Source organism: Nicotiana tomentosiformis, chromosome 1 (genome assembly GCF_000390325.3).
Source record: "Nicotiana tomentosiformis chromosome 1, ASM39032v3, whole genome shotgun sequence".
Classification (NCBI taxonomy): domain Eukaryota; kingdom Viridiplantae; phylum Streptophyta; class Magnoliopsida; order Solanales; family Solanaceae; genus Nicotiana; species Nicotiana tomentosiformis.
The window spans coordinates 32,375,466-32,396,414 of NC_090812.1; the positions used below are offsets into that span (position 1 = coordinate 32,375,466).

Genomic DNA, 20,949 nt, shown 5'->3' on the forward strand with positions numbered 1-20,949 from the left:
TTTTTGGATATGAAAGAAGAAAACTCATAAATTTGAGATTAAGAGGAATGCTTATTTTATACAATTTTATAATTTTGGAGTCTCTTTTTGAGTATTTTTGTTAGAGACCACATATAAATAATAGAATAAAAAAAGAATAATACAAAAAATAATGAAACGATAAATAAAAAATTGGGAGGTAGCCGAAAAGGAAAATAACTGGGACAAAAAGAAATAAAAAACACACGAAAAGGAAAAGTCGGACAAAGTTCAAGATAATTTATAACTTGAATTTTACACACGAAAAAAGTTTTCAAAAAGATCTACCGGCCATGACACCTTTGTCTAAATTACGGCTGCGGATGGTAGGATGAGATATTTAACCTACTTTAAGAAAAATTCAACATAGGTATATAAAAATTTTATCATCTTAGCGGGTGCCATGCCACCTATTGTAAAGGGGTGGATCCGCCCCTTGATAGAAGTTTTTAATGCATGGAGAGACCCATGTAATTTTTGTCAAAAAATGAAGGTTTTATACTGCTATGGCCTATGGAGCAGTCGATTACAGAGAAGAAGACAAGATCTGTTCTTGTTTACTACACTGCCCATAATTGAAATGTCTTTCGATTTTGCTTTCGTAAAGCTGTCTTTACACATTTCAAAAACTGCAGAGCTCAAATAGAGCGTGGATTGGTCATTTTTCAATAAATTTGAGTTTCGAATTTGGAGTAAGAAAAAATTGTCATATGAACTTTTCGTCCCTCAGTTGATGGAGCTATGTATTTACCTTTCATTTGGAAGAAAATGGAGTTTTAGGAGAAGTGGAGGAGAAGAGATCTAAGCCTTCAAAGTTTTATAGGAGCACGTGGCTCCAATCTGGACTTCTATTGATAAATACTAGAGCTTTAATAACTGGAGCAGATCTCAACTCAACTAAAATTTTATTATTAAAATTTTCCTTATTTAAAGCCCATTAATTAATATTAGAGTTGTATTGAACTATTCCTATAAGATTCTTTATTATTTAAAACCTGAGTTAGCAAAATTATGTAGGAGTCAAACACACAACGAATTATGAAAACATAAATATTCAAAACATATGATTTTTCTTACTATTTGAAAATCGAATTCTTATTGGAAAAATTATAATTATTCTCAAATATTTAAAAATTATAATGAGCAAAATATTCAAAATTTGAATTAATAAAAATTAAATTATTTCTTTTAATGTTGAGAACAAATAATTAAGTCGTTGAATTAACTAATTAGCAAATGAATCCAATTCAATTATTTTACAAATTCATCATATAAGAAAAATTATTTGTTAAATTGACAAAACACTTAAAGTACATAAATTTTATTTTTGTAATAAGAGTATCGTCAGTGAAAGAAATCATAAAATATAGCAAAATTAATTATAATAAAAAATAAAGATTCAAATCGGTGAAAAATAAATTTTAAGCAATAAGGTAAAATTATAGAAGGCAACTAGATTATAAATGAGTTGTCATTTGTTTTTTTCTTGCATTCAGTCCAACAAATGAAAACGTCTCGCTATAATTTTTATACTAAGTTTTTTCTTGTAAAATATTAGTTCAATATTAGTCATTCTTTAAACTTTACATTGTCACTATCAAATTTTTAGAAGGTATAATGCCATTTTTTTTTTCATTTGCAAATTTTTAAAAGACCAAGAGATCGATCATAGTGATTGATGGCTCTTTCAATCCGCCGAAATGGAACGCTTTAGTGTGTACCAAAATGAAGAATTCGGGTCAGAGAAAAAGTGTTTGGCCGAAGCAAAAAAGAGTCCTTCAGACGAGAAAGAAAGAGTAGAAAGATAGGTTTTCCATCGCTCTTTCCTTTGTCCTTCCCCCCAATTTTTGACCGAAAACTATCAATAGCGATTGTTGCTCCTTATACCTGGTTCCGCTCAACTCTCCCTCCAAAGCTACCCTTGCCTGATCGCATCCACTTTTGGAGCCCCTCTCCTCTGAGGCCGATCACATCCGCTTTTGGAGCCCTTTTAATTTGTGTTATTTGATAAATCTTTAAAGAATTGTAAATATTAAAAAATTTCATAAGTTTCGATATAAGTCCGAAAAAAATAACGATAAGGCATCTAAATAAAATTCCTTCATTTGTTAAGCTAACTAAATGAGAAAAATATTTATTATTTTAAAAAAATCTTAAATTATATTTTATAACTCAAACAAATTATCTAATAATATGTATGTAATTTTAAAATTTGTGTATTCATTAATATAGGTACACGCGCAAAGCGTATACCCTGAGACTAGTATACTTCAATATCGTGAATGATGAAGATATTGTGAAAGAGATGTAAAACAAGACAGCTAAATGTGAGGAATAGTTAAAGGGATCTTTTTATTCAAAAGAGGATCCATGTATTTATAAACCGAAAGCAATTGGAAGAAAAAACAATGTGAAAGCTTTTGTTTGGCAAAATACATAAAGACTCCATTAAACTTGTCTAAAAAATAGGTTCGAACACTTAAACTAAACAGGTGTTCTTTTACCTCCCTAAACATATTTGGAATGAATTATTTCACCACCTGAAACACGAATACCTGTCTCACAATATGTGGTGTTTTTCATGCGCGCCAGGTCATGCACCATGTCAGTGTCACGTCAGAAATTTTCTATCCTTTGTAATTTGTACTCTTTTTCTTACTTCTATTTTTACAAACAGAAAAATAATTTTGCTTAAGCAAACTTATAGAATAAACTGACAAATAAATAATTTTAATGACATTTTGGGTATTCCTAGCGCAAGCTTTGAAGCAAACTGAAGAATATTTGTTGCCATTTTCCTAATTCCGGCGGTATAAGGTGGGACTTATGTGCGTGTTGCTTGTAAGGAAACTAAGTGAAGCCACGCGATGTCATAAGGTGGGCTAAAATGCGTGTAGCTATTTCGGAAAAACTGTTTTCAAAACCTATTTTCAAATGTAAGGCTCACGCGGCGGTATACGGAAAGATTGTGATTGAAATTGAGAAAAGTGAATACGAGGCGGTATCTCGTTTGTGATTCTTGATTATAAGAGGCGGTACCTCGGTTTTGATTTGATTATACACGAGGCGGTACCTCGTTGTGATTCTTGCTATTCGTTTCATGTTGCAAGGTGTTTTTGGTGGAAAATATATCTTGTTGTGTCATTCCTTTTTTGTTCTAGCAGTTGTTGTCCGTACATGATCATTGTAGCACTTTAGTTGTTTCTTTTTGTGTTATTTCTATTGTTGGTTTCCGGTACCAGCTCGTGCTATTATCTTTCCGTATTAGTTGTTTCTTCACTTTTCATTACATATCCGTATTACAATTTCATACTGTCTATCTTATATCCTAGTAGGTGTCTTGATCTGGCCTCGTCACTGCTCTACCGAGGTTAGACTCGATACTTACTGGGTACCGTTGTGGTATACTCATACTACGCTTCTGCATATCTTTTTGTGCAGATCCAAGTACGTCTGCCCGTGCCAGTCGTTAGAGGATTGTTGTATACCTGCTCCACGTCCGCATGCCTCAGAGTCACCTTCCCTGTTTTACTTCCTGTTGCATTTTCTTTTGGACTGTGATGTAGTAGTACTCTAGTGTATTTTGTAGAGCTTATGATTCAGTTTCACCAATTTTGGGGTGTGTATTGTGAGATTCTGTTTTCGAAAGATTTTTATCTATTATTCGGTTGTTTTCAGTAACTTGTTAATTTATATTTATTCGGTTATCATTATTTGTTAGTCTTACCTAGTCGTAGAGACTAGGTGCCATCACGACATCTTTCGGAGGGAAAATTGGGGTCGTGATAAATTATAACATCTTATTTATAAAAAAATTATGAAAATAAACCTATATAATTGTCCAAAACTGTTAATAACTGATCATTCCTTTTGAATTTTGAGTTTACAGTTTGCTGGGACATGTTGCATTCCTATCTCTTTCTCCAGTTCCAGTCTCGATCAGTTCAGACTGTATGGTTAATTCTCCTTGAGCCGTCATTTCAAAGTTTTCCGAGAATGTCAAGCCAAAGTATGCAAATCTTATATCTACTAGGAACTTAAGTAGAAGCACTCTCAATTTTAATCGCACACCATTTTGGTTTTGCAGCAATATAAAATATTTAATGATTGGCCATTTCCAATGACAAGTCAAATTGGTTCCATTTAAATCCGTAATCATTATAAGTGGCACTTAATGTATTAAGTAATCTTGTAGTTCTTTCATTGAACATATCTAATGCCTAATTTAAAGTAACAGCTCATGTAATAAGCAAACTTGTGATTCCATTTCCACACATATCTAAGGTAACGTCCACGTACGGCTCCATGAGAAGGGCAATGGACAGAAATGAGCTTGTTGTACCTCACTCTCGTCTTCAATGGAGCCTGCTCTTTATTTTTTGGGAAAGTATGCCAATATGATCTTAATGAGGTGCAGTGCTTTTCATATCACTTAATACATTCAGTTTTAACTGCTGAATTTGGTAGCTATCGGCCGCTCATAGTATTTTTGTTCCCTACCCCTGCATTGTGCAGTTGGCTATTATGGCTGCACGGGATGAGCAGGTTTCCAAACAATGGATAAAAATACCAGATTTCAAGTTTATAGGTGTGACTTAGCTCAATATTCTCCAGTCCAGTGATTTCCTTGACAAACTTGCTTTAGACGGTTTTATGTGATAACTGATAAGGTGACTAGATATTTATTGTGCTTAGCAAGCCAAGTGTCAATTTCGTGGATTCACTTGATCAAGGGAAAATCATTCAGGAATATATCAAAATAAGCCATAATCAGAATAAAAAGTTGGCCAAACATTTAATTACGAGTATATTTTATGGGAAGCTCTAGAAGCAAGTTGTAATTTGCTACCTGTGTGAATATAAGCACAGCTCATGTGCTCTGTGCAGAGTTAATAATTAGACGCTCAAAATATGATGGTTAGAAATCTAAATGATGACCTCGACACAAGTTGCTTTAAGTGAAGCATTTGGCAAAATATAAATACATTGGCTAAATGTTGAAGATTAGAAGCTACCTTGATTCCCTCAGATGATGCCCGTTTCTTAAAGACATCTGGCTCTACACAAACTACTGTTACTAAAGAGGAATTAAAGCTATCACCTGCAATGTTGCAGCAGTGAGCAAAGGAGACACCATTTAGTGAATCCGTAAGAGAAAAGTTCTTTATCTACTTACCATAAACAAAACACTTTGCAATCAATTTTCATTTAGCATAAACATTCTCAGTTTTCTCAGGAGCCCCTGTGCCAACTTGAAGATATTCTTCTTCCTATTCATAATGAGCATTCAGAGATCAGACTACCATTAGTGACAAGCAAGGCACAACATGATAGATGTGTGTAATATCACAAGAGGCAAATAAATTTTGAAAACCATGTAACCTATTATAAAATTAAATTGATGGAATGGAAGGGGTTGACAAAAGCTCCTTCCGACCACCTAGTCGCCCACAAATATAGGGGCCGGGTGGATAAGTGTTGTTTTGTAACTCAAAATGAATTTGTCTTTCCTAATCATATCAAATAGATTCTACCTGTCAATAATCTTCTAGCTGCTTCCAGGTAACCATAATCCAATATCACCAGTATGCAGCCAACCGTCTCATCAATTACCTCCCTCTTTTTAACTACTATGTCAGGCAAATTATCTCGGAGAAACTTGTCTCAATCACAAAAAGAAAAATGAGATATCAATGTGCAAAAGGTAAGTACGTCTGCACTTCATCTTTGTAATAGCCTTAAAAAATAATAGGGCCTCTAACACAAATCTCTCCACGAGGACGAGGCTGATCTTCTGATGTGTAACTCATTTCTGGAAGATCCACGAGCTTTACCTCTGAAAATAGCAGTGTCAGAGAAAAATTGAAGTCATTTACAATTTTTCTTTAGTAACCCTTAGATTAACTCTAGCGCTGCAAAAAGTAATAGAGGAAGGAAGGAGAGTAATATGGAAGGGGAAAACCGTTTCTATGCCTAAAAACCTTTTCTATGCCACAATCCTAAAATTTAGCTCAAGAAGGGGAAGAATATGGAAGGAAGAGCAAATTAAGTGACACGACTCTTGACTACAAAGATGTTTATCTGCTATCATTAATTAAAACCTTACCACACGCGGGATTTGGTGAACCAACATGACCAGTTAAGATATCACTGTCGTCCATTGAGCTTACGATACACGAAGTCTCAGTCATGCCATACCCTTCAATTACTAGACAACCAAAACATCTGCAAGAAGGAATTTGTTCAGATAGTCCTCAGCACCAACAAGAGTCACAATATGATTGTCACATAGTTATATGTAAATAGTCATTGTCCTTTATGTAGTAGGGGTAGAATATGTCCTAGTCCCATATGTAGTAGGAGTAGAATATGTCATAATCCCATAGGTAATATATATAGGGCTCATTGTATCATTGTTAATAAATAAATTTTTCTCCCGTACATTCTCACAATGATAGAATAAAATCTTCCAGTACTTTAGAGCAACAATAATTGTCAACTTACACTCTCAAGAACTCCATCACATCAAGCGACAATGGTGAAACACCTGAGGTCATAAGATGAACTCGCCTCCCCTCTGTAACGACCCGGCTTGTCATTTTGTGAATTAACATCTCGTTCATCGACTTAAGGTCTCGGGCAGCTTTGTGATATGTATTATGACTTGCGTGTGTGGTCGAATTTGATTTTCGGATGATTCATGATTAAATTTAAAGAACAATTTTTATTTTTGAAGCTTAAATGAAAAGAGTTGACCGGAGTTTGACTTTTGAGAAAACGACTCCGGAATAGGATTTTGATGATGTCAATAGTTTTGTATGGTGATTTAGGACTTAGGAGTATGTCCGGATTTGGATTTGGAAGTCCGTAGGACAATTTGATGCATTTTGGCGAAAGTTGAAAAATGGAGGATTTTTAGAAAGTTTGACCGGGAGTTGACTTTACTGATATCGGGGTCAAAATCTGATTCCGGAAAATGAAACAGTTCCATTATGTCATTTAGGACCCGTGTGCAAAATTTGGGGTCATTTCGGATTGATTTGATATGTTTCGGCACAAGTTATAGAATTTAAAAATTTCATAAACTCATAAGTTTGATTCGAGGTGCGATTCGTACTTTTGATGTTTGTGAATTGGGGCCTCGACTAAGTTCGTATCGTGTTTTAGGACTTGTTGGTATATTTGGTTGGGGTCCCGGGGGGCCTCGAGTGTGTTTCAGGTATTATCGGATCATTTTGGGCTACTTTGGATGCTGGTTTTCTGATGTCTGGTGTTGTTCTTCGCGTTTGCGAGGTGCCTATCGTGTTCGCGAAGAAGGATTTAGCTTTTGGAATTTTTTTCTTTGCGTTCGCGAAGAGACTCTCGCGTTCGCGAAGAAGGAATTCCTACTGTCCGTCACCCGATTTCGGAAGCTTATATCTTGCAATCTATAAGGAATTTGGAGATGATTCAAAAATAAAAGTTGTAGCCCTTTGTTTTTATTTTTTAGTATATCAAACCGTTTAGCATTTAGAGTTGTGTACAAAAAGTTATGATGGATAAACTACAGGCTGTCTAGGAAGAGTTTGGAAATCGCGAAGAAGAAATTGCTGTTGCACAATGATGACTTTGGAAGCTTATATCTCGAAATCTATAAGGAATTAGGAGATGAGAAAAACATAAAAGTTGTAGCTCTTGATGTCTAGTTTCCAAAAGTTTAAACCATTTATAATTTGGAATTTTGTACAGAAAGTTATGACCATTATACTAGAGATTGTCTGAGAAGAGTTTGGAAATGGATGTTAAAGAATTTGTTCATCGCGAACGCGAGGGGAGGGTCGCGAACGCGAAGAAAAAACCCCTGGGCAGCACAACAAAGTCAACAAATGAGACTTTGTCTCATTCTTCCATTTTTGGACGAAGAAAGCTCGGGTGAGGCGATTTTTCGAGAGTTTTTCAAGGAAAACATTGGGGTAATAATTCCTAACTCGATTTTGGTTAAAATACATGAATCTATTGTTGTTTTTATCATGAAATTAGTGAATTGGGTTGAAAATGGTAGAAATTTTCTATACATTAAATTGAGGATTTAGAGGTCGATTTGTTATCGGAATTTGATAAAATTGGTATGGTTGAACTCGTATCGGAATGGGCATTCGGATTTCGTCAATTTTTGTTGGGTTTCGAGATGCGGGTCCCGGGGCTGACTTTTAGGATAAAAATTGAAAATTGACATATTATTATCCGAAATTATTTTCTATGCATTGTAATTATTTTATAAAAATATTTTGACTAGATCGGAGCCGTCCGAGGGTCATTTCGGACAAGAAGGCTATTTTAGAATATCGGCCTAACTTCATTAAGGTAAGTGTCTTGTCTAACTTCGTGTGGGGGAAACCACCTCTTAGGATTTGAGATGATTATATCATTCGTGTTATGTGAAAGTTGTGTACGCGAGGTATTTGGTGTTTGACCGGATTGGACTGTTAGGCTCCCTTCATGTAACTAATTGTAACTATCGTTTCATGACTACATCTTTTGTGTTTGAATTGTTTGTACGTGCTTTACTTGAAATTGTTAGCACATGTTCTATCTTTGTTGTCAAGATTAATACCTTATATGCCAATTGTTGATTGTAACCACTCGTTGAATTCATGCTTTACTTGCTACATGCCTTAATTGTCAATTGATACTCATAAATTATGCCTTGGCTTATGGATTGTCACTTCCTTGCTATTTGATTTCGTGAGCTATCGTGTAGCCTTTTTCATTAGTTGTGACTTCTTTGTGTAGCCTCGTTATTCCTTTTGATTTTGTGGTATACCATAGTTGGTTGTAAATTGATTGCTTAATTTGTGTTGCTTGAGGATCGGGTTGTTTGCCGCAACAGATATGATTTATATTATTGGATCGAGTTGCATGCCGCAACGGAATTTAATTGAAAGATTATATTGTTGGATCGGGTTGCACGCCGCAATGGAATTTAATTGAAAGATTATATTGTTGGACCGGGTTGTACGCCGCAACAGAATTTAATTGAACGATTATATTGTTAGATCGGGTTGCATGCCGCAATGGAATTTAATTGAACGATTATATTGTTGGATCGGGTTGCACGCCTCAACAGAATTTATTTTAAAGATTATATTGTTAGATCGGGTTGGACGCCGGAACGAAATTTATTTGAAAGATTATATTGTGGGATCGGGTTGCACGCCACAACGAAATTTATTTTAAGTTTATATTGATGGATCAGGTTGCACGTCGTAACAAATGAACAAATATGAAATTATTGTGATATTAAGGTTAATTCCGATTGTGATTCTCATGATGCATTCCATGCTAGGACGGTTATTGTGGTTTCTTAAATCACTTCGTTATATTTTGAACATAATTAATGAACCGTCAATATATTAAAACTGGAATAATATGGACTTCTTGTGTGAGTCATGTATTCTATGCGATATGTTAAGTTGCTGAAAATTTAGCAGATATAAATGAAAGAATTTTCAAGTTGTTCCACTTGTGTGTCTTTCAAAAAATAAAACTCATATCTTATTCGAAGATCTACTAATTTAAATGGGGATTATATTTTTATTCTAATTGATACCTCAACTTCCTCATTATCTTATTGTCTTGTAATTTATGTGTAAAATTGTTATTACGTTTACTTTAATAAATTTCATATTTATCTCGTTAAAAATTTGATTGAATATCTTAATTTGTATAAATACAATATTATATTGGATCTCATATATTTTTAAACCAAACTCAATTGATATTCTATTTGCACAACCTCCACTATTTTACCTTATTTAAATCCTAAATTGGCTTAATAACTCATTTGACGCTTTACTATGTTCAAGTTGGAATTGCGTCTAATTGTGTTTAAATTATTCATCATTTCATGGTAAGGACGAGAGTAAAAGCATGAAGGGTGATGCCGTGCCTTTTTTATATTATATTTGTACTCTGACTGTGTTGTTGCTCAATTGCTTGATTGTTTGCTCGATGCCATCCGTGCTCTTATTATTTTCATTGTTGATTTGTATTGGAAATTCTTCTATTATTGGCCTTACATTGATACTCCTTCCTTGTTAGCTTCATGTAACGTATTGTACAACTTTACATGTTTGGTAGGTGTCTTGACCTGGCCTCGTCACTACTCTACTGAGATTAGACTTGATACTTACTAGGTACCGCTGTGGTATACTCATACTACACTTCTGCACATCTTTTTATGCAGATCCAGGTATCCCAGAGTTATTGATATTCTTGTTAGTTGATCGAGCATTGTTGTGGAGACTCAAGGTATACCTGCTGTCGCGTTCGCATGCTTCGCGGTCACCTTCTGATATTTTTCTGCACTGTTGATTCTATTCTGGAACAGTTATATTTAGAAATTTTGCTAGTGAACTCTGTAGAGCTTATGACTTGTATTACCGATTTTGGGATTGTAGGAAATTTCTATTTCATATTTAAATTTTTTTAGTTGAGTTATAATCACGCCCAACTATGCCTTATAAAAAGGACTAAGCGGTCGTTGCAAATATAATCCGGTTTACAAGTCCGGAGTCGAATCCCACAGAGAACTAAGGCTTAGCTACAACTGTTTAATATTGAAAAGAAACACAAGTTCAAGTAATTTTCTAGTTATAAAGATTTAATTTTTATTTTTACTAATTAACTAGCAAATATTACAAAGCAGTAAAATTATCAACTAACATGGATAAAATTCTAGACAAGACTAAGGAGGTCTAGAGTTATGATTTTTCTAATTGTCGGAATCCTTTCCGCTACGTTTCCTATAAATTTGCCTAAGTCTTCTATACCGCTCATGAGCACTCTAACTGTCGTAACTCTCTCCTGAGTAATTACCACAATTTACTAGACATATTCTCCCGAATTACATTAGCTAGCATTAAGCACAACTCACTCAGATCGCACCAAGGTTTCGTTATCCCTAAACCCACCTTTAAACATCCGTATTGATCCCTCGTATAAGTTTAGGAGTGATGTTGTTCAACAAATACCTAAATATGCACTCTCTACCGAGTAATACATACTAAATAGGTATAGCTAATTGAGGGCCTTTCAATCAACCACAAGAATAATATAGTTGAACAAATAGAGAAAATACTACGGCAAATCTATATTAACGTAACAAGAAAATCATCCTTCAATAGGTTCCATCAAAACCCTAGATTAGGAATTTAGCTACTCATACTCAGTGACAATATCCCAAATATTTTGCATAATTAAAATACAGAGTAAAGATGAAAAGATATAGAAATAGATGACTCTAACTCCAAAGAGGTGATTCCACTAGCTCTCCTTGCCTCTAGCTGCCCAAAAATGTGGCTGCTGAAAAAAACCCTCCAAGTGTTGTTTTTAGGTCTATTTATATGTGTAGAATAAACCCTTAACGTGTGGGCCGAGTCTTAGTCAAACCCGGAACGAATTAAGTCTTCAAAAGTCGGATTGGACTTGGCCTCAGGCCTGGCGTCGCCAGCCTAACGCCTGGCCTTAGGCTGGCCTCTCCAGGCTAAAGCCTGGTCCAGCCTGGCCTTAGGCTAGCCTCGCCAGGCTAAAGCCTGGTCCAGCCTGGCCTTTGGCTGGCCTCGCCAGGTCTCTCCTTTTCACTGTTCTCAAGCACACTTTCAACGTTTGAGTATCCATTTTGCTCTACTTTCATCTCCAATTCACCTACACATAAAATAGACTCCATTATGCACAAATAAAGTATAATTTATCATTAGAGTTAATATATATTGAGGTGAAGGTGGAGTTATGGTTTGACATAAGTATGGGATGTGTGTTAAAGTATATGTATTAAAGTGCTTAAGGGAGGTGTAGTCACTCATATCCAAATGTATCCTACCCGACCCGCAGCCTACATTACAACCAATGAAAGTCTTACTTGATCTTAGACTGAATGAACTTGAATAGTAGAGTATTATACTACGGGCAAGCCTATGGTGCATCTTTTGTAGCATATGAATGTTATTTCTGAGAGCGACTGAATTCTTCCTATCTTGAGTTCCTACGGTCTTAAAATTTATTGTGTGTGGAACTAATATCTTTGATTGGGTGAGGGCACATGATTCATAAAGAAAAGGTAATGTTGTTGAAATCCATGTCAGAGTAAGTAAGTGAATTGTGAATAAGGCATGGTATTTGTGAGTCGAATCTTGAGGCGAGGATGTCACACTTGTGTGCTTAAACTATTTCAAAAATTCTTGGTGTAATGAGTTAGGAGAATTGCTTAATAAGGCCGTATCAATAAGTGTAGTTTGATTGCTCGAGGACGAACAATGTTTAAGTGTGGGGTATTGATATGTGGCTATAATTTCATAGTTTCGTACATACAATTACATCAAGAGTCACCACTATCAAGGGATATTTTTCACAGCAATACAACTAATTTTTCGTTTCTTTCTTTTTCAATTCAAGTGGCTCTTACTTTTTCAAAACAGTGCACCGTTCTCCTTATTTCATTAGTTTCACACCAAAGCCTAACCAACCACACCACACTTTAACTTTTACAAAGTTCATAACAATTCAAGTGCTCATGAGAGGTGAAAAGGTTCAAATATATGGTCGATTAAAACAAAGGGGTACGACTTGTAATGTGGTTACCAAAGAAACAAGAATATAGGCTCAACGGGGTTAACTACGGTACATAACATTTAGGTGGGTAAACTTTATATATCTAGCTTAACAAAAAAATGCCTATATCACTTCCTAGACTGAATAATACTACTATTTCGCTTTGCAAACACACGGGGCAAGTTCTAGACATCAAATGCAATGCATAGAATACATACAAAACCTCACACATACAAGGCACATAACTCACTCAAGATTGGTTTCATCGCGACATTCCAGTCAAAGCAGTTAAGCAAATTAGGAATCTACAATTTAAGGTACTTATGCGAGAGTCAAAACCCGAGCCTAAGCGTCACAACAATAGTACTAACTATTCTCAAGGCATAACAAAGCTAAGAGATATTGCTTCAATTCAATTCATGGCACAATGGTTCCTATTCCTAAAAACAAATAAAACTAACTACACCCGGTTCAAACAAAACCCTTGGAAAAGAACCGAGGTACAAAGAAAAACAAAGGGGGAATTGCTACACTACCTAACAAAAGAAAATCTTTTTGTCTTTTTCCTTTTGACTTAAATCCCTCAAGAAAATTGTCTAATAGATCCATCGTCAGGAAAAGTCCAATCTTTTCTATTTCTGTTCTCTAAGAAAAAAATTCAATTAAACTAACATAATTAAAATTGCATAGAAAGTCCCTAGACAATCTCCTCACCCCAGAGGGTAAAAGAGACTCCATGGTAGGTCAAAGGCCGAAGCACTAGCAACTCATGGGGTACTCAGACTTCTCCCAGGCTTGGTCCTTCGTGCGGGTACCTCACACTTAGTTCCAACCATCTGGTTTGCTGTTGCATCCTTCCAATAGCTTTGCTTTCCATACTCCTAGAAAAGAAAAAATCGACACTACAAAAATAATAAATAAAAAGTAAAATAAAGCAGTAAAGCTGGGTTTTCTCCCAACAAGCGCTTGATTTAACGTCGCGGCACGACACGAATCACTTTCTGCCTCCACTTTGAACATATAAATTGGACCCCAAGTTTTGATTCTGCTCTATGATCATGCTCCTGGAGTGGTGAAATGAATCTGACTGGCCCAATAAAACAATGTAGTATTCTGCACTTCTTGGCCTTTAGATGAGATGTGTATTCCCGACTTTCTGGCAAGAAGCATTTCAGAATGTAGGCGCCTTGTTCCTCATTCCTTGACTCCTCAAGTGGCTCGGATGACTCTATTTCTATATCATCATCCAAACACAATGTGGAAAAATGCTTGGAGTGTGGACCAATGCATTCAACTACATGAACATTGGGACTGTCTACATCCTCAAAACTAATGACACTAGAGTCAACTAAATATGTATCATCAATGTTCTTGCTTGACTCTAATATCTCTTCTACAACATCGGCATCATCAAATTCTAATTGGTTGGTTTGGTCAAATTCTACTCTCAACTCCTCCATTATAATGGCAATTTCTGCAGCCCATTCATGCTCTTCTTGGCTATTATCCACAATGTAAGCTTGTTGCACTTTACAAGGTTCAATTAGTTTATTAGCTTGAACCTCCAAGTTGTGAATAGTTGCCTCTTGCCTTTGTATCTGCAGTAATTTCTCATCATATTGTTCCATGAGGCCCTTTAACATATCTTTGATCTCCTTCAGGTCAGCTTCCCAAGATTCTTTGTTCTTATTCACTTCACATGAAAATGTAGAACCATCAAAGTAAGGGGTTGGAGGAGGATAAGACATATAAGCACAACCATGAAAGTGACCATTTTGACCACCACACATATCACACACATTCCACACATAAGATTGAGTTGGTGCACATAACTCGCTCTCAGGAATATTTTGATAATTTTGCCATGGGTGGTTTCCTCCACAATATGCATAAGGAGGATCAAAAGTAGAATTACCAACATCTAAACTATCATAATTCCAAGATGCCATGTTTCTAAAATCAACAAGTAAAAAAAAAAAAAAAAATCAAATACAAGAAAACAAAATAAAAGTTTAAACTTGCAACCTAGCAATATATACACCTACAGCTACACTGTTAGTTCCCCGGCAACAACGCCAAAATTTGATTACGCCCAACTATGCCTTATAAAAAAGACTAAGCGGTCGTTGCAAATATAATCCGTTTTACAAGTCCAGAGTCAAATCTCACAGAGAACTAAGGCTTAGCTACAACTGTTTAATATTGCAAAGAAACACAAGTTCAAGTAATTTTCTAGTTATAAAGATTTGATATTTATTTTTACTAATTAACTAGCAAATATTACAAAGCAGTAAAATTATCAACTAACATGGATAAAATTCTAGACAAGACTAAGGAGGTCTAGAGTTATGATTTTCCCAATTGTCGGAATCCTTTCCGCTATGTTTCCTATAAATTTGCCTAAGTCTTCTCTACCGCTCATGAGCACTCTAACTGTCGTAACTCTCTCCTGAGTAATCACCACAATTTACTAGACATATTCTCCCGAATTACGTTAGCTAGCATTAAGCACAGCTCACTCAGATCGCACCAAGATTTTGTTATCCCTAAACCCACCTTTAAACCTCCGTATTGATCCCTCATATACGTTTAGGAGTGATGTTGTTCAACAACTACCTAAATATGCACTCTCTCCCGAGTAATACATACTAAATAGGCACAGCTAATTGAGGGACCTTCAATCAACTACAAGAATAATATAGTTGAACAAATAGAGAAAATACTACGGCAAATCTATATTAACGTAACAAGAAAATCATCCTTCAATAGGTTCCATCAAAACCCTAGATTAGGAATTTAGCTACTCATACTCAGTGACAATATCCCAAATATTTTGCATAATTAAAATACAGAGTAAATATGAAAAGATATAGAAATAGATAATTCTAACTCCCAAGCGGTGATTCCACTAGCTCTCCTTGCCTCTAGATGCCCAAAAACGTGGCTGCTGAAAAAAAACCTTCAAGTGGTGTTTTTAGGTCTATTTATATGTGTAGAAGAAACTCTAAACATGTGGGCCGAGTCTTAGTCAAATCCGGAACGAATTAAGTCTTCAAAAGTCGCATTGGACTTGGCCTCAGGCCTGGCGTCGCCAGCCTAACGCCTGAAATTTAGCTGGCCTCGCTAGGCTAAAGCCTGGTCCAGCCTTGCCTTAGGCTGGCCTCGCCAGGCTAAAGCCTGGTCCAGCCTGGCCTTTGGCTGGCCTCGCCAGGTCTCTCCTTTTCACTGTTCTCGAGCACATTTTCAACGTTTAAGTATCCATTTTGCTCTACTTTCATCTCCAATTCACCTACACATAAAATAGACTCTATTATGCACAAATAAAGTGTAATTTATCATTAAAGCATGTAAAATGCAAGGCACATAATGTACGAATTTATGGAATTATAGCCACACATCAAGTTACCACTAATTGAGTAAGTGTTAGGCTTACCTAGTTCCTAAGACTAGGTGCTATCACGACATCCTACGGAGGGAAATTTGGTGTCGTGACACGCTCCCCTAGTTTTTCCTTTATTTTGTTGAATACCAATCTATCCCACATTGGTGATGGCTTTCAACCTGAAAATATGACATTTGAATATAAAAGAGACATAAGTTTATGAAGATGAGCCACAAAAGCAAGCAAAAGTATTTTTTGCAAATCCCAGATGGGTATTGTACAATTATCTTTTCTAGATGAGCGTCCGTCGCAATCATCTAAAGCAACCTAAGGAGCACGACAAAAAGTTTTAGACAACTTACCATTCATGACAGCTTGCTTCTTGGAGTTGTTTGCAGCATTGAACAGTCTCTGCTTCAGTACACCAGAATTTTGTACAGCATTTGTGATCCTATAATGAGTAGATCGGCAAAATTAGATTGGCAAAATCTAAGGCACCCGCCTAAAAGATAAACACTATTTAGCACATCACATAAACATTACCCAGCATATATCCTGTTGTACAGATGAGGAACACTGCTAAATATTGTAGGTCTAAGTGTCGCCAAATCATCCATCAATTTCAGATTGTCCTGTAGAGTATAAATGATAATGGTAAGTAATGCTTTGCAAAACAGATGCTGTCTGTAAGAGCCCTTTTAGTGTTAATAGTTCATAAACTGAATTAGTGTAGAGCTAAACAAAGATTCCAAACGCACCACATTTTTTCTCTACAGAGCGTTTGAAAAAGTGCTACATGTGAATGAAATAAGCCACTTCTAATAAACCCAATTTGCTTGCTGATCATGAATACAGGGTCAAAGGTCTAAGAAACAAGGCCACACCAAGAAGCAAACACTAAATAAGTACATAATATCCAATTAACTGGCATACCCCCTGGAAGAAGCCAACAACGACACCATAATATGCCGATGTAATTTGGTTGGCACGTTCATAGATGTGCGCCAGAGGAAGATAGGATGTGTTTCTGTAAGAATATTCACATAAGTACTAAATCAGGATCAAATCAAATACACATCACATAACACAAAAATATTTAGGCCAAACTCACATGTCAGAAGGATAAAACTTGATGGAAAGGGTCATGCCTGCAACACTTGCTATCAGGTTCGCATGGGATAGTACGACACCCTTTCAAGAGGGGAAAAGAAAAAGGAATGGTAGGATCGGGAACCCGGGTAGTGCGGAATATAACCAAACAACTGTATAATGACAATAACAAAGACAATTGAAGTTGATAACAACGACAATTAAAGTAGATAAAGAAGACACAAATTTAACGTGGTTCGGTCAAAGTGACCTACGTCCACAAGCGGAGAGGAGCAATTTACTATAACAATAAGAGTACAAAATTAGAGTAAACACTCTAATTAATCCAAACACCCTAAGAGAATAATCTCACAAGATCACTCCAAAGAAATGGTTCACACAAGTGCTTCCCAACACTAACTCTCATACAAAACACTCTTAATAAAGGAAGAAAGGAAGAAACAAGAATTGAAGACAAGCCTTGTTGGTGTGTATAAAATGAACTAATGGCCTTCCCTTTTATAGGCAAAAAAGTCTTGACCTCTTAGGTGTAAAAGAAGAGATACAACTTGTGCAAATGATGTCCACCACATAATGCAATATTTTTGGGTCCTAAAGATTATTGCCAACAAAGTCTATACTTTGCAAAGATGCTTATGCTTATGTGAGATGAACTTCATTTGACAAAATAATGGCCATATTACAAACCTCCACCTTGGCCTAATTTTGGATGATATAGTAAATTTGCTCCACCTTCTCCGCAAAAGCCCCAATGGGCATATGTCAAAATTTAATGCCATCAAAATCAGACAAGTTGTCTGATACCGAAATTGTAGTAGGGCCTATAACAGTGGAGCCCAATAAAGTATACAACGAACCAGATCTGTGTGCTTTCATGATCACACGAGCACCTTGAAAAATTTTCAGAACTCCACCTTCACCAGTGAATTTGCACCCAAGGGATTCTAAAGTGCCCAAAGATATGAGATTTTTCTTCAACTGAGGAACATATCTAACATCGGTGAGAGTTCTCACCACATCATCATGCATTCTGACCCGAATTGTACCTTTGCCAATAACGTTACAAGTAACATTGTTACCCAATTGGACAACTCCACCTGCAACTGAATCATATGTAGAAAACAAGTCCCTTCTAGGACACATATGATATGAACAACCAGAATCTAAAATTCACTCATTGTCTAATCTGAAACTAGTTTCAGTTGCTAAAAATATAGTTCTCTCAATCTCATCAGTTGCTACACTAGCTTCGGCGGTGTCAGTATTTTTGTGCTCAATTTTCTTTTTCTTATGCTTTTCTTTATTTTTCAGCTTATAGCATTCGGAGATAATGTGACCTTTCTTATGACAATAGCGACACTGTAAATTATTGTATCTGGATATAGAGTCGGAGTTGCCCCTAACAAACAAGCCAACTTCCGCTTGAGTTCCACTAGCTTCCCCAGTAATATCACTATCTATCTGTTCCTTTGATTTTAAGATAGATTTAATATCCTTATAAGAGATATTATCCTTTTCATAAAGCATAGTATCTCTTATATGCTTAAAAGATGGGGGTAGAGAACAAAGCAGTAACACAACTTGATCCTCATCTTTAATTTCAGCATCTATATTACTCAAATCCATAAGAATTGAATCAAATATGTCAAGATGAGAGAGAATAGAGGTACCTTCACCCATACGAATTGTATAAAGCTTCTGCTTCAGGTAAAGTCTATTTTTCACCGTCCTCTTCATATATAAGGTTTTCAATTTTTCCCACATGCCTTTAGCTGTGGTTTCTACAGAAACTTCACGTAAAACCTCATTTGAGAGATTTAAAATAATACCTGCTTTTGCCTTTTTGTCTATGATGGCAAACTCCTCATCCGTTATTTCATTCGGCTTCTTCTCCTTTCCTTGCAACGCCAAGTCTAAGCCATCCTGAATTAGGATAACTTCCATCTTTAATTGCCACATTCCGAAGTTTGCTCTTCGGTCAAATTTCTCAACATAGGTCTTTGTTAGAGTCATTTTGGCTATTGAAACTAACCCGGTTAGATCCGGCTCTGATACCATTTTGTTAGGATCGGGAACCCGGGTAGTGCAGAATATAGCTAAACAACGGTATAATGACAATAGCAAAGACAATTGAAGTTGATAACAACGACAATTAAAGTAGATAAAGAAGATACAAATTTAACGTGGTTCGGTCAAAGTGACCTACGTCCACAAGCAGAGAGGAGCAATTTACTATAACAATAAGAGTATAAAAGAGAGTACAAAATTAGAGTAAACACTCTAATTAATCCCAAACACCCTAAGAGAATAACCTCACAAGATCACTCCAAATAAAGGGTTCACACAAGTGCTTCCCAACACTAACTCTCATACAAAACACTCTTAATAAAGGAAGAAAGGAAGAAACAAGAATTGAAGATAAGTCTTGTTGGTGTGTATAAAATGAACTAATGGCCTTCCCTTTTATAGGCAAAAAAGTCTTGACCTCTTAGGTGTAAAAGAAGAGATACAACTTGTTCAAATGATGTCCACCATATAATGCAATATTTTTGGGTCCTAAAGAACATTGCCAACAAAGTCTACACTCTGCAAAGATGCTTATACTTATGTGAGATGGACTCCATTTGACAAAATAATGGCCATATTACAAGGAAAATAAGAAATTGAGGGCCAGATAAAATCTTGTTAGCAAGAGAAATAACCCCTAGAGATATTGGTCTATTTAGCAGATTCTGAAGTTGAAGAAGTATAAGTGATACCTTTAGTGTACCCATAGTACCACTTGTATAGCATATGGTAGCAATATCTTCAGGCTTGGGTGGGCAAAATGGTTGCATACTGCTACGGCCCTATTGGAAAACATGTAGACCAGTCATTGTATGTAACCACCCGGCTAGTCGTTTTGAGAGTTATAGCCTCGATCCCCTATTAACTACTTCTCCCATATCTATTTCTGCTATTGTGACTTGACAGGAGGTTTCGTTTTGGTTTTTGGTTTGTTTTGGGACACTTAGTCCCTAAATGGAGGCTTAAGCCTTAGGATTTGGACCGTAGTCGGAATTATGTGAAGGCAACTCCGGAATAGAGTTCTGTCGGTTCCGTTAGCTCCGTTAGGTGATTTTGGACTTAGGGGCATATTCGGATTGTGTTTTGGAGGTCTATACCACATTTAGACTTGAAATGACGAAAGTCAAATTTTTTTGGAGATTTGGACCGGTAGTGGAATTTTGATACCGGGGTCAGATTCCGATTCCGAAAGTTGGAATAGGTCCGCAGGGTTGAACATGACCTGTGTGCAAAATGTGGGGTCTATCGGACGTGATTTGGTTGGTTTCGGCATCAGTTGCCGGATTTGAAAGTTTCAAGTTCTTTAAGTTTGAATTGGAGAGCGATTCGTGATTTTAGCATTGTTTGATATGGTTTGTGGGCTCGACTAAGTTCGTATGGTATTTTGGGATTGATTGGTATGTTTGGTTGAGGTCCCGGCGGCCTCGGATGTGTTTCGGATGCTCAACGGACCATTTTGGACTTAAGGAAGATAGCAGATTTTCTGGTGTGGTGTTGCAGACTTTTTCTTCATCGCGTTCGTGAGGGAGGTCTCGCGATCGCGTAAGGCAATCTTAGAGGCCAGCTAAGTTTTTCTTCGCGTTCGCGAATTTGAGGATGCGATCGCGTAAGCCTGAGGGTTAGTGAACCGCGTTCGCGTAGGGTTAAATTCTGGGGCAGCGAAGTTGTTCTTCGCGATCGCGAGGCTATTTCCGCGATCGCGATTAAGGAATCACCTAGGCAGATTTAAAACTTCAAAATCGAGGGTTTATGTCATTTTTCACCATTTGGACTTGAGAGCTCGG

At 36.4% G+C, this 20,949-nt stretch overlaps 1 long non-coding RNA gene across 1 annotated transcript; it reads right to left on the reverse strand.

Annotated features, from left to right (window-relative positions):
• Positions 1 to 3,893: 3,893 nt before the first annotated feature.
• Positions 3,894 to 6,594, reverse strand: LOC104093781 (uncharacterized). The gene is made up of 4 exons (XR_011409431.1): positions 6,523 to 6,594; positions 6,125 to 6,243; positions 5,553 to 5,854; positions 3,894 to 5,288 (listed from the first exon to the last, which is right to left on the reverse strand). It is a non-coding gene; the product is annotated as an uncharacterized lncRNA (long non-coding RNA).
• Between the last annotated feature and the right edge of the window lie 14,355 nt (positions 6,595 to 20,949).